The sequence below is a fragment of the Rhyacophila brunnea genome, unplaced genomic scaffold (assembly GCF_057557595.1).
Source record: "Rhyacophila brunnea isolate RB1 unplaced genomic scaffold, BYU_Rbru_1.0 scaffold_2, whole genome shotgun sequence".
NCBI lineage: Eukaryota > Metazoa > Arthropoda > Insecta > Trichoptera > Rhyacophilidae > Rhyacophila > Rhyacophila brunnea.
In genome coordinates, this window is record NW_028232859.1 from 22017204 (window position 1) to 22033357 (window position 16154).

General features: G+C 33.1%; 1 protein-coding gene across 1 annotated transcript in view; it reads left to right on the plus strand.

The window, feature by feature from the left end:
• The first annotated feature begins 3871 nt into the window (after positions 1 to 3871).
• LOC147072056 (myosin-IIIb-like) overlaps positions 3872 to 16154 on the plus strand; it is a 78328-nt gene continuing 66045 nt past the window's right edge. The window contains exon 1 of the mRNA XM_085947830.1: positions 3872 to 4376. The gene's annotated coding sequence lies outside the window, so the exon portion shown is untranslated. The remainder of the gene's footprint in view (positions 4377 to 16154) is intronic.

Sequence of the window (16154 nt, forward strand, 5' to 3'; positions counted from 1 at the left end):
ATATTCTTTTAGTTGTTGTGTTAAGATAGATGCAAATTATAATCATTTATCCGCCCCTGGCAAATCGGTTTTGTGATTTCTAGTGAATCTGTTCTTGCTTCGACTATTAGAGAGGGGTATGCAACAATGAAATGCTGTCGGACATTCGTACCCGTATATTACGAAATTATTATAAAAACACTTGTTGACCAGGCACTCAATTTTACATTATTTGTATAATTCTACATTACAGTGAGTGAATCGAATTATTATAAGTTAGTATTTTGAAAATACTATTTTCTGAATAAATTAAATAACAAAATAGGTAGATATTATATGAATCATTCGGTATTTACTTATCTACAAATATGAATTCATTGCAGCTTTTCGTCAAAGTGCCACACACTGTTTGTCTCCGAATTCGGAGGGCGTCGTATAACATAAACGATGGCGAGGAAAATAATATTTTATTGGAAAGTGCAGAGAAATTGAAAACTAATTCTGAAGATGTTTCAGATTCTGGTGGTGATATTACAGACGAAAGTGTGTAGGTACTTCGATATATTTTTATTTTATTGTTATTGTATGTTGATATTGGTCTAAAACATTAATATTCAAAAAAAAATACAGCGATAAATTAACAGTAAATAATTACAATATAAAAAGAACTTTTTATATACAACGTCTTTAAATTTTCTGTTGAATCATATAAACTTGACTTGACGATCAAAAAAATTTGTACTTGATAGAAATAATACTGAAATGTCATTTTGATATGTCATATTGATTTCCATAGTAACGCACGTATATATTAATAATTTAGTTGCTAGGACCCCAGACCCCTAGCAACCAATAATGGTGTCGAAATAACTTTTCAAGCAAACAGAATTAACTGAAAATGAATTCAATTTTACTTAAAGATGGCTAAAAGTATTAAAAAAATGCATTGGCATCGTGTTCTGATATGTTCTAAAAGTTTCAAATGTTTAGCTAGTCAGGAAGTTAGTTAAAAATCGATTGAAAGATTTGTACCGGACAAAGAACCACCGGACAAATAAGAATACGAGTTAAAAAAAAACGTTGTAAAATGTTATAAAATATACGTTGGTTGAACAGTTTTTACTTAGTGTTTCATAGAAATGCAGTGTCAAAAGTTTTCAAAAAGGTCTCGATGAAAATTTTAAATAATTCATAGTTTTAATGGTGTATTTTTATTAAAAATACATATACCTTTATTACTAGAAAACGCAGAGACTGCGATGATGATTGCTAGAAAACAAAAAGTGTTTAATTCGAAATATTTGTTTATAAATAGCTTACCGAGTTTCAGTATCATGGCAATACTACCTACTACAATCTCTCTAAAAGCGCGTTGACACGGTCCAAGTACGATCCAAATACACTTGGACCGAGTGCCATCCAAGCGACAGCTTCATACTAATTATTCCTATCCAAACTAGTTGGACCGCGTCCTACTCATCCAAGTTAGCTTGGATAGGAATAATTAGTATGAAGATGTCTCATACGAGTGCGCTTGGATGGCACTCGGTCCAAATGTACTTGGATCGTACTTGGACCCTGTCAACGCGGCTTTAGCTGTGATTCGAGCATTATTATTATGTGACCGTATCAAAGTTAGATTCATGAAAAAAAAAACAATTTAAGTACATGTTAAAATGTATAAAATTGCAGTTTTTGCTTAAAACGTTTTTCTCACCCTTAAGTACAATAATATTATCTAAGTATATAATATACCTGCCCAGTACATAAGCAAGCGTCGCAAACTTTTGCATAGTGTGCTTATTAATAACAAAAACTCCACGAGTGCTCATGTGTTGTTAACATCTGATTAACGATATAAATCTCTTGAGTGCAGAATCGCACTGCAATTATTTTTTTTTAAAATTTAAATAAACTCGTAAAATATTTCTTAACTAAAATAATATATTGAGCCATAGATCGCTTGTTTCTTGATCTTGCATGAATGATAACGTCTTCTCGATTTTATTTATTGCAAAATTATTAAATTAGTCTGTTATAATAACATATTTGTAACAGTTATGACATGGCATAAATATCATAAAAAGTTTCAGTTTGAAGGTTTTTCAGTTTTGTGATTAATTTAATCAACTTTATGACGAGCTAGGCCATGATTTATATACATATTATAACTTTCATTATGAAAAAACTATGAATAGTGAATTTTACTGCTAAAATCGTTCTTTCGTGCATTATTAGGGTGACGGGAAAATATTTTACAGAACGTAATATTGTGTTTTATTAGATAGCTGATAGAGTATGTATTTTTATTCAATTATTATGAAGTAATTGCAAACTGCATTATTACAATTATTATTATCAACCGTATTGATACAAAGATTGATTAAGAATGGGTAATGAATATTGGCAGCGTTCGAAATGGGCAATTTTACGAACCGGAGCGCTCGATAATTTTCCGAAAATATTAAAATATTTATGTAAGATTATATAAAAAGAGTGTATGTACTTAGTAGATTTTTTGTTATATACCTACCAAGATTAGACGGTTTGATGGGACAGTTTTGTGGCATGCAAGATTTGGGCATAATGTTGTCGACAAGGTAGATGAAAATTGAGTTAATTTTTCAGTTTCGTATAAACTTTAAAAATTAGATTTAAATATGTAAATGATGCAATTTTTCCACGAGACGGAGCGATAATCTCGAGGAATTCACGAACCGGAGCTGCGCTCCGGTGCGTTCCGGTCCATTTCGAGCGCTGAATATTGGGTATAAAAGTGTAGCCACAAACAGAATATTAATCTTGAACTATCATCAACCACGTGATTATCATCATTAAGAAGAGAGCCATTTTCAGTATTTTGATTCAAAAAATGATTCTTTCATTCATAAAATTAAGGAACTTTACTACATGTAGCATATTACAGATATCTTCAAAAATCATGTAGTTAGGTAATTTTCATGCTTTTAAGCAATATCAATATGGCAACAACCATTTTACTTAGAGGTCATGCCGAGATGTCAGATTCCGGTTGGTTTTCGAAAAGGCAGTGTAGATTATGAGTCTACCAAGCCAGCGGGTAATACATTTACATAGGTGACTGTATTTTTTTTGTTGGATAATGGGTCGATAAAATGATTAATATAAGTTCCACTTTGTGATGCTGTAATGAACCATGAACTATATGAAGATCCCCCTGTAGTCTCACACGTGAAAGTGGGGCGACTTCGTTGAGCAGGCCATGTCTCAAGGATGGAAGACACCCAACCACCAAAGAGGCTTCTCTTCAACAGACCAGAAGGGAAAAGGAGGGTCGGGAGACCTAGACTGCGGTGGCTGGACTATATAGAAAGAGACACAGCATTCCTGAGACTGAGGCGGTGGAGGGAGCTTGCGGTAGACATAGGGCAGTGGAGACGTTTCCTGGGAGTGGGTACGTTTCGTTGTAGTGCCGATGGTGAAATGATGCTGTAATTCAATTAAATTCATAAATATAACAGCTATTGTCGTTCTTTAGTGACTAGGCAATATTTTTTTCAGCAAAAATATGAAGACGACTGTGATTTTCTTTTTGTGGATTACATAGATTTTTTGTTGAAAATCTGAATACTTTAGTACTTAGATTGGTATGTATTTATAAATTCTTTCAGTTTTCTGGTGTCCTGAATGCAGATCTGCTTTAGTAACGCCCAGACTTCGCTAAAAAGGCAAAGGTAAGAAAAGATCCAACAAACACGAGTGAATCTATCCACTGAGGTATTATTTATAAATTATAATATATGTAGACAAACAAGCCTCCCAGAGGTAAGCTCCATAGAGGTAAACCTCAGCTCAGTCTACAGTGCAAACCACAGTTGATTTCACATATTGTTGCTTTGTGAGTTTGCCACTTGACAGTCGACTTTATAACTCAGGCGGCGTCGGTCGCTCGCGTGCATCGAGTCTCGATACGAACCGCGCAAACTGTTCAAACAACATCGTTGACAACCGAGTGTACGTACATTCAGCGTCGACAGCAATATTTGATCGATTATTTATAAAAGAAAACCAGCGAGAAACAATACTGGCCGTGAGAAACAATAACAGATTATAGCCATGTGAGAAGATTTTCAACGTAGATATCCAGTATTAATGGTTGTGATTTGTTTATCTGATAAAACGATTTTGTAGTTGGTGAATGTTAGTTGAAATTCTGTAGTGGTTTGACAAGGTGTATGTGTTATCACTTATCAGTACAGTCGCCGGTGTTTGTAATTACTGCAGTGAGTTGAAAGTTGGCCAATTTGTTGCAATTCTCTATCCATTATAGCTTTCGTTTGATTTGCGTGCCGGTTGGCAAACGATCGTGCCGAGGAGTGTAAGGTGGTGTGATGAAGGTACTTCTCGCAGCTGCATAGGTGAGAGATTTTAAATGCAATCGTGATGTTTATTGTTTCTGCTTGACGTTCGTCATGTGCGCTTTTGATTTTTAATTATTCATGACGATAACGATAGGCTCAATTAGCCGTTTTTCTGAGCTGCAAAAACCGTGTAACTAAATTACCAGATTAAATAAAAGTCTGTTCACACTCATATGCAAACAACTTGTGGAAATATATATTATTACATGATACAGTTTCAAGCTCGAAATATAGATCGAGTCATAAATTAATGAACACATCCAAATAACACTTTCATAGAATGGTCTCCATTGATTTATTTGGGAAATTGGATCAACTAGTTTTACTTATATCTCCAAATATAGAGATGATATTTTAACGATAGAGTATTTATGGATATGGACTGCTGTCTGTTATAATTTGAATGATTTATTAGACAAAGTCTTAGATAAAAAAGAGAGGGGATATAGAGTTTTTACGTGGACAAAACAATAAAAACAAACTCGAAATGAAATCAAATACAAAATTAATAGTGAAGTATAGTTTAAAATTTACGTTAATGTATGAAATCCATTAATTGGTGCTTAATTAATATATTTAGCATTGCGAAGATGCTTATAAACGTATTTGAGTAAAATTTAAAAAGGTCATTCATTACTTATTTTATAATTTGTAAACACACATATTATAGGTAAATTACATATATGAATCATTTCATATTAAACAAACTTGACTAATACTGATTGATTATGAGTAAGTTTCAACCCGAATGCAAATACGATGCAGATAACGAATTTCCTTAATCTATCAATATTATTTTATAAATTGTCACTAATGTATATAATATTAAGCATATTAATTTATTCTATTTAATAAACACCTGAACAACTTAACAAATAAAGAAATATTCTCTTATTAATTGCACATTCATAAATACAGATTAATAAATAAATATAATTCCGATAGGCTATACAATACACTACATTTTGACGCAGGGTTTTGAATGTGTGAGTGTCCTATGAAAATGAACCACACATTATAGACGTGCAATAGTGTGTGTTGCAACCTTCAAATACACCAATATTTAATGAGCGTCAGTGCATAAACCAAGAGCAGTTGTCAGAACGGAGCACAAGCGTATTCTTGACACGTGTTTAAGTTTATCCCACATTCTTCCACACTCGAGATCGGTTGCTTGTTACTCCACACCCGTTAGGTATTTCAGTTCCCATTATTTCTGAGTTCCCTGGTTATGAACCATTTTAAATGATAATTTAGTAAAGTATCAATAAAAAAATCTTCGTAGACATACATATTCAAAATAAACTATAATACTGACTATACAGTAAGTCACAAACTAAGCATATTCTTGTTTGCGCAACATGGCATTTGATTTTAAATAAAATACATAATTAATTAATAAAGTTTCATGGCGTTAAGGTATATTTTAATTTTACTTAAAAATATATGCGTATTCTTTATAGTCGTGCAAATATTATTACAAATACACATTATCACTGATAAAATGATCCAACCCAATATTTTAAATTGTATGATGATATGTTTTCCTTAACATATTTGGTTCTAGATATTATATTTTTTATAGTAATTTTAAAAGTGATATCCTGATGACACAACAGGATAATCATTTTTCACGTTATTCATAATATGCAAGACTTAATTTCTACTTAATCGTGTAGAGGAAATAATCTGACTTAAATTAAATTTATCATACTCTTTGAAATCGTAGAATGGTTTTTAAACTGTTGAGTTTCACGGCGACATAAAAATGCCAATAGCGGAATCCAGTTCTTCACCACACATAGAAATTTGAATCAAACTAAACACAACTACCCTAAGTTTCCGTTATAGACCAATATAATAATATATTATATTATGTACAAATAATGAATATTGTTGCATCAGGTCTGTACTAGGTATTACAGCTATCGCCGAAAATCCAGCTTCGTAGATGTAAGTCGTAGATGTAAAAATGGAACCAGGATACGCTGAGGTTTGCACTCAGCCATGTCAATGACATTACTCAATCATTTACTGAAACCCAAAACTCTACCTCATGGCCCCTACATCCTGAAGCGTGCCTCCAGGCTAGGATGTTTGGTGGTCCCCCTACCTATCGCTAAATTAAGGTGTATTTTTAGCGATTTTTTGTTTGTTTAATAATATGTACATCCATTTTTGAATTATGGAGTTGTTATCGGCACACGGTTAAAAATTGCATCGTAGGTACAACCGAATATTTTAATTATTAATATAAGTTAAGGAAAATAGCGCCGCAGGCAACTTTTTTTTACTGTTAGAGCAAATTTATGATCTGTTTTTATCTCACTTATCTGGTCGACTCGTCACGCCGGGCCCTTCCTAAGCCTGGGCCCCTAGACTAAAGCCCTGTCACCCTCCCCCTTGTGGGGGCCATGCTCTACCTACATTGATTTTGTAACCAAAGTATACTTGGGTATCGCCAACAATAATTATTCTAAAATAACGACTGCTCTAATTAAACTAATATCCAAAAACATTTTGATGTCACTTTATAATATTTCTAAAATGTACTTACATACTTAACCGAACCGTAATCCCTTGCTTATAATTATAATATATAGTGTAAAATCCTTAGAAGATTTTTCGTTACTTACGCTATTTTGTAACTAACTAGTTCAATCGAACTGCCAATCAAAAATTCACCTCAATAATCAGGTGCGAAATATAATCAAAGGGATTTTCTCTTTCTCGTGTCAATGACATTTAAATATTCCGGTATATTTTTAAAACTTACCATTAAAATATCTTCTTTATTTTATTATGGAAGGTTATATTAGAAATACAATTAAACTACTCGTAGTATGGATATTAGGAGTTATCATGAATGAAATTTATTAAAGGTAGAAACGTGCGTGATTAATTCATATGTTACATTGGTCATTTCTACACGTAAACCTACAGTTTTATATTTCATTACTTATGTAACGTGATCTTGACATTTACGTGATCACGATATACTCTCTGGCCTTTCGGTTTTTTTCAGTGGGGTGTATTTAATATGAGTAGTAAAAAACAAGCACTCACTATCATGTTCTACCGGATTAACAAACTATGTAGTTACTGACAAACATGCATAGAACATTGGCGGCAGCTGGTTTTTGATTATAAGTACAATTACAATCTATTCCAATGAAACTTTCAAAATTTAACATCTTAGTCCATGTCTGCTCATTAGTTAGAGCACATGAACATCGCGCGGTACCTCCAGAATCCGCGTCATCCGCCAGATCTTCTCAGGTCATGTCAGGAACTTGCATCTCCGTATATAGGTACGCCGTGGATAGTATTTATCGGCCTTCCATGATGTCTGTATTAAAAAAAAATCATATTTTTTTTTAAACATATTGTGGACATTACAAATTATAAGTTTAAGACGTTCACAACATGATATTTAGAAACAAAGATATATAAATATAACACTATTACAAAAAAATAGATAGATGAGTAGATAAATTAGATAGGTACAAGGAAGTACACCGGATGAGTTAAGCAGACCCTATTTCAAGAATTTATAAAACAACGTCTACCTAAACCCATTCTCACGTAGGTGGAATATATCAACACCCGAAGCAATTTCGTTGAACATAGTTATCGCCCTCCCAATTGGCATTACCAGTGGCAGGTTGGTTCTGCACCTTGAGAGAATAAACAACTGATGGTCTCTATTTCTAAGATAGTTATCAGGGACACACAGGTCAACACTGCCCAGAATGGCAGAGTTCTCATTTATACCTCGTATAAGTGCCTCGTGTAAGCCAGATTTAGGCTCTTTTGAGGCACACGTAGGAAGTGGCCGAGCCAGGTCCAATTTCACCTACGATGTGACGAGAAGCCGAATTGTCTCCCCTATTATCACTTCGTTACTTCTAAAGTCATACCGTCGCATTATCAGTATCTGCCGAAAGCATCTGTTCTCGAAGCTTATTATACGGTTTCTCTGTGCCTTCGTAAGGTGCTTTAACTTGCTTCCTTACAGCAGCATTTTCACAATGAAGGCGTAGAACTGCCGTCCACAGTTATCATGACACATATTCCACATCGAGTTTAATGTTGATCCAACCCGACTCCCATTCGGATATGATGCTTGATTTGCAAAATGCCATCTCATGTGAAACGTTCTGCTCGCCAATATCTACCAGAATCAAAAAGAAATATGTTGATGAATGACAAAAATAAAAGACAATGTTGTGCCATTATATCATTCTGAAAGTCCCATATTTCCAGTTCAACATTTTGGGCTTTCGCTTCGCATTGATTGATCTTCGTATCGTGCAAGAATAATCTTTTAAAGTTAATTAAAAACTGAATGAAATAGGAATTTCAATGTGTGGAACTAACGTTGTCAGAAAAGTGTAAATACTGTAAATGATGTTATATCTAGGCAATGATTTAGCGGGAAAGTACGATATAAACTTAGGAAGGTACGTTTTTTCCCATACATTGATAATTACTTCGATAGTTTGATCTTACAGAGAAAACTTCCCAGGGTCTAGTATCGCTGAAACTTAAAGACATGTCAATACATAAAGTTGTCTAAATTATCTATAATAATTACATTCGTAAACCTTGTATCACAAATAATGAAAAAAACTAACTGTTTATAACCTAAATAAAGTATTTATGTAAAAACTAAATTTTGGAGAAATCATAACGTTGTAGGTAGACGAATCAAAATTACTGTTGTAAAAGCCTTGATTTAAAATATTACCTGGTAAATCTCTTTTCTCCAGTATTGAAAAAATGTCTTTATAGAGTTGTTACTAATGTTGTATTGATATAATATGTTTCAAATAGAAAATCATACCGAATAGTCTATGTACGATATGTTTAACATACGAGTATCATAAACATTCGTTAGTAGACTATTACCTGAAGGTTTTCATATTGACAAGATAAAGATACAATATCACGATCGTGGCTTTTACGTAAGATAACAAAATTCAAATCAGTTATGAATAGCATATTAGGTACAGGTAAAAAATAAGTAAACGTGCTTGCAAATAGAGAAAGATTACATGAGGACCACTTACTGAACAACATTTTAGTATGTTGTAGTACTTATAAAGATAAAAGTGTGTAGTCATTGTTCACAATTACTATGCCTTAAGCAAAAGTATTACGTGAGATTTAATGTGGCTTATAAAAAAATCGATTTGCATGTCAATTCATAAATCATTTAATTATTATTAATAAAATTGTTAATTACTATTAAAAAAATATTACTAAGATACTCTGACATAACCGTGACATATGACGTGAATGTTTAAGACAGTACTTAGTTTATAACGTATAGATCAGGGATGGCGAACCTTTTTACCTACGCGTGCCAAAATTTCCGAAATATTATTTTTTGACTATCTGACGTGCCGAGCAGTTTTTCAAGTAGTTAGAGCAGGAAAAAAATGAAAGAAATAAAAATTGTATTACAAAAGTTCAAAAATTATAAGTAATTGGGTTCTTGAGTAATTATATAATACCTACTTAGTTTGGTTCTCTATGCACAAATTGACGCCAAAATTTCATATGAAGCGTCCTCTCTGCGACGCGGCTTTCCCCGCCGCCTGATGCGGTCAGTACTATAATATTATTATGTGTGATGCATAAAACCTAAGAACAGATCTATTCAATTTAAATTAATTATAACGCTTATTCTTGAAGAGTATCTGCCTGTTATTTTTTATACAATGCGATATATCATTTATGCGTGAATCTTGTCGTTTCCTTTTGCGCATCGATTGATAAATATTATTAAAAACCGAAGAAAATACGCAATTTTTAATATTTTATAATATATTTAGGTACGAGTACTTACCTATTTGTAAAACTTTTTTGTAAAAAATATACTTTTAAAATTATATCTATTGTTTCTCTCTTCAACATAAAACATTCGTGTGCCAGGCAAAATCATCTCGCGTGCCACTGGTGCACTAAGTTCACCATCCCTGTTATAGATATAACTGCATTATTTATATATTTTAATATTTTTAATACATATACGTTGTAAAAATAGATAAATTGAATCAAACTAGAACTTCAGCGTATATATTGAAATATATTTTTTTTGGCTTACCAAAATTCAATTCAACTTAAAACTGTCATACTGAAAGGGTTTATGTAGATAATAGTAAAATAATACATGTTATTAGTAATTTATTTTTAATAATATCAATTTGGTAGGTAATAGATTTTCACATAGTAAAGAGCTCCAAGGAAATGGAATCCAAGACAGAAGAAAAAATTCTCGATTCGATTCGACAATCTTTGGGTGTCGGGGAGCTGAGTCTCACAAGTTATAATGATATTATAAATTAGCTAATATTCGACATAGACAAACATCAAGTAATCGATTAATAAAATTAGGGCAGTGTCACACGGCATGTAACTACTTTCAGCTGTTTTTTTTGCATATTTATTAAATGTGAAGTATTTCTCATTAGTATTCACGTTGAACATTTTTCTTATGAATACATCTACGATAATAGTATGCAATCACGATTCAAAAATCACGCTGTATTACTCTAAATCTTTAAAACAATGGCGATGATGTCGACGAGCCGATCACTATAATAAGTAAGTAAACTGGTTCTCCGTTATTTTTTTCACCGCGCATTAGGCCAATGGTGGGTAAGTATTAATTAATCACAAATTATAATAAAACGAAGCAGTATGCAAAACTAACAACAGTTAGTTACCCACTCAACGATGTATCAAATGCATTAAAATCGTCTCACTGTGGTTGACTGATTTATGCACGTATGGCTGTGGTCGATATTATGTTTGCGATCCTAAGACCGGGACCAGACATTATAGTGATACATATAATAATTTTGACGACTTTTTTATAGCCAAAACTGCGTACACATCAGTGATGCCAACCGTACTATAATAATTATAGTATGTGTGCTATGTACGAGATTAGATAAGTTACAAATTACCTTACAAGTAATTATTGTCTAAAAAAGGTCTCGTTCATCACTTAACGTGCAATTTTTTGAACATGTAACAAAGTATTGGCCATTTAACGAGTACTATATTTTTTTGCCGAAATACTATAATTTTGGAGGCTCTGTACTATAATTCCACTTTGAAAATATGGCAACACTGGTGTTGAGTTGGTGATTCACCAAAATTGCACCTAACCGCAGCGTAGGCAAACCAACCAAGTATGTGATTCCGTACAAATCGATTCGTCGTGTGAAACCGGCTCAATTTAAAATGTGTGTCAAATATTTTATAAACAATAATAATATAACGGAATAGCGATTTTAGTTGCAATAATAATTTTGATGACTGTCTACATCGATTAGTTTTCAAGTTGCCCACTTGAAACTGTAGGAAGTTAAAAATCTGTTTAGGTTAATCGCTAAGTAGATGACGGCCAAGTGGTAACGTGTCGACTTGTAATGTTGTGGGTCTCGAGTTTGAATCAAGGGTCTGTAAAATTCACATGCTCTTTTTCAACGTGTGTTTGGTCCTTGAGTATGGACTCGGCGCCATCTTTAGATTAATAAAGCCTGAGCATATCTTTTTGCACAAGCAACGAGTGGACCGCTGTTCAGCTGTCAAAATCAGATCCCAGATTGCTTGACATATTGATTCACCCTTTCTCGTTTCAAATTGAATTACAAAAAATATCAAATCAAATATAGTAACTATCAGTGCTATTTATAAATACTATACATTCCTGTTATTCATCAGCTGTCAAACTCAGACTAGTCTTTCACACAAAAACCGGTGGTAATATCGATTTCGCATAAATATGTAGCATTGACCTATGCATTACATTTGTAAAAGGCGTGTTAATGCTAGTGTATTATTTATCATGTAACGCATCTATCTAAATCAAGCCATTCCCTGTATCAAGACAGCTGGAAATATCGATTTGTCAACAATTATTAATAACACAGAACCACTAAATCAGATGAACTCCAAGGTCTCCAAGATACGATAAAATAATCTGAAAGAAATCTGAATCTAAGAATACTCCGACAAGTGAACACGAAAGACGCGTCAGTATGAGCACTTTCTTTCACTCCATTTCTTTTAATACAACATCCACTATGTGTAGGACCATAATAATAATCTTATTAGGATCGAACATGGTAAAAAAGAAGATAATTGACGTGCTCTAATAATGTAGTAAGTTATTATTATATTTATTGGTCTTCAATCAATTATTATTACAGCTTGTCCGTTGTATAATAAATTAGGAAAGTATGTAAATGTTCTTTGTTATCGAAGAATTTTGAGATTCCGTCATAAATACATATTGTATGTATACTCGTTTATTATGGTTTAAATACGTGGACATTAACTGTTGGTAATTTCAGTGTATAATTATTACCCTAAAGATATTTGGCAAAATTTGCGAGGATTGTATATGTGGGTCGTTCATAATATGATCATGAACTTTTTGCATGACAATTTATCAAAATCCAACGCCTGCAATGGGCCAGTTACGTGATAAGTGTGTTTATAACCAAGCATCGTCGAATCTTTCTCACTTTAAATTGGGACATGGAGGGCAGAACGATCGTAACCTCGGTGACTGGATGGGTTACAAACAGAAAGACTTGTGAGTATTGGAAATAATCGACTGGAAAAATAGAGAGGAAGACCAAGCAGAGTGGAGAAGTGGGGTTGATGTCGGTCATCTTTACACGATTTAAGAATTAATTCTCCCGTTGCCATCATAAAACAAATCGACGTATTCACAGCTCGACTTTCGCTCTCCGATTGCCAGCCAGTCCGAAATTTCATCGCACCTATAGTTGAAAATTATTTGCCGTTTCGCTGAAGTACCGTCTTAAAGGGCGCCATGAAATGATACAGTTTGATAACCAATTCCCCTCTCTAGTTATACTGAATATCATTAAGATTGTAATGGATTTACTTACCTACCCACTCATTTTATTATTAGAAGACAAGTATTAATATAGGTAGGTCTGTTAAAATCTCACTTCATTATGAGTATTGTATACTTAGCGTGTATAATGAAGCACTGGCTGAGTGACTGACTGGTTGACAGGTACACTTTGAAGCTTATTCAGTTTATATAACTCCAATCATGAATTGCCATTTATAGAAGAAGGTGTTTACGTTGGCTCGGAAGTGTAAAAAAAGTCCGCCGAGAGGCGAGTATAAATCACTAATGATTTGCTATCCGGTAATATTAAATTGTATTCACATTGACAGATTACTCGTAATGTTTAGTTTGGAGATGTAGAAAGATCCTGGGTGTCAAACCATTTATTACAGCACCGTTTCATGAGTTCACATCGCATTAAAATAAACTATAATACATAGTAAGATTTTTTATGACGTTAGGCAGATAACTGGTAGGTACTTGTAGGGTGGGGAATTCTTATGTTGGGCAAAAAATCAGATTAGCTATGGCCGTTAAGATCTGTGGGAATATGATAAAAACGATCCCTTGATTAAATTTATTCTTATAAATTGGTCCCACGTACCACTAATTTTCAACAATTTTCCTTCCTTTACTCTTGTACGCCTTAAGACGGTAATTCAGTGAAACGGCAAATAATTTTCAACTATAGGTGCGACGATATTTTGGACTCGCTGGCAATCGGGAAAAGCTGTGAACACGTCAATTTGTTTCGTGATGGCGACGGGGGTATTAATTCTTAAATCGTGTAAAGATGACTAAAAAACGTTACCTATTTATTTGAAAAAGAAAACATGTCAATGAATATATTATTATTGTTAATAATAGAACAATAAACAGAACATTAAATGGACGCATGTTGGATTTATATGACAGATTATATTTCGTTCGGCACGCGTCATTTGCACAATCCGCGCATCGCCTAGCCACGATCTTTTTATACCATGCCTCAACTGAGGTATAGCCTTAACTAGTCACTTGAAGTCGAGAAGAATGATTGTTAGTAGGTAGAAGATACTTTAGCTTTGACCACTTAAGATTCTTCCATATTTTTCGTTTCAGGGAAAAAGTCTTTTTATTTATATCAAATTTTATTTTAGGCATGGTCCCAATATTGAAGCTAGATTCGATATCAATAAAAAGGATTTCAAGTTATACACATTTATATTTTTATAAAAATCGATGTTTTTTAAAATAAATATAAAAAATATTAAAATGATGAATTAGTCAAAAATCTAAACGACAAAAAATCTAAAACTTAATATACTAAATTTTAATAATAAATATGACCATAAAATATAATGTAATAATAAGATGTGATACATATTTATTAATTAATACAGTTGAAATTGTAAATTATCAAAAAAAAATCTTAAATTGCAAGCTTCGTATTTTTCCGCTAGGTTCTCTTCTGGCATGCCTCTCCCCCTTAATTTCTAAATGTATACTGTCTAGCGACTATTTTTGAAAATTGAATTAAAATTTAATATATGATATGATAGTTTTGTACAATTCCATGATGGTCAGTTTTAGCTACCAGGTTTTCGTTTTCCAGCATCATCAGAATCTATGTGAAAAGTCAATTATGTGAATATATCTAGGTATACTTAGATAAAATAGTTTTGCATATTTATTACTCGGAAAATTCATCGAATCATCGACATAATTCGCTCTTGTATCATATATATTTCGCATGCCGCGTGTATTGATCTATATAGAAGTAATTTTCTATACGTCATTAATTAGTATAATGTAGAAAACAAATCGATCGATATCAAACAGTATAAATGAAAAGTTACTAGCATTTATGTCAAAAAGGTTACGCACCTATGGATTAGAATGTGAGAGTCGACGCGTTAGATAAATTATAATAGGTACCTATATACACAAACGGTGACTTAATAATCATAAGAAGAGATTGCGTAATTGCTAAGCCAGATTGATTATTTATCAGATAATAAACCCTGACCGCAGATCAGGTAGAGTGTAGACCAATGATAATCAACCTTTTTTTTCTTCGGGCCAAATACATATATTTGTAAAGTAACGCGGGCCGCATCACTACTGGTGTGTCGAAGAAAATCATGAAACCCCCCCTTTTTCACAAAACATTTTTGAGATTTTAAAAATTATGCGTGTTTTTTAATATTAATCGTGTGCAATAGCAACACGCTTATACCAGATCTGATGTGGACCATAATGACAATACTCTTCGGGTGTCACTAACTGTGCGTCAAAGTCGAAACGAATCTCATGATATACGAAATTCCTGATAATAAATGTGTTTCGGGCCGCACATAAAAGCTTAAAGGGCCGCATGTGGCCCGCGGGCCGCAGGTTGAGTATCGCTGGTGTAGACAGTCGCAATTAACATAATATTGTATATAAGTATTTTCATTATTTGCGAGGACATGGCGTGGGGGGGGGGGGGGGGGGATGTTATACATCTTCCATTATACTTCCGCTGGATAAGGTCAAGACCGTTTTAAGATCTTCCTGGGTCCTAGGCATTTTTATGTCTAAAAGCCTATTACTAGACATTTATTTTATAATAATTCTATTGAGTAGATTACATTTTTATTGAAGCCTAAATTTAATATACACACAACTTAGGAATGTTACATTAATTTTATAGAAAAACGTTTTAACAATAAAATTTAGAAATTACACCGAGTGGGATTTGAACATGTATATCTATCTATAAATAAATGAATTTTCGTTCTTGTAAATAATTTTCAATAACTGCGGTGATAATATCTGAAGTGTTCAAATTCCACTAAGATATGGTGATTGGCGACCAACATAAATTTAAATCAGGTTAATGTTAA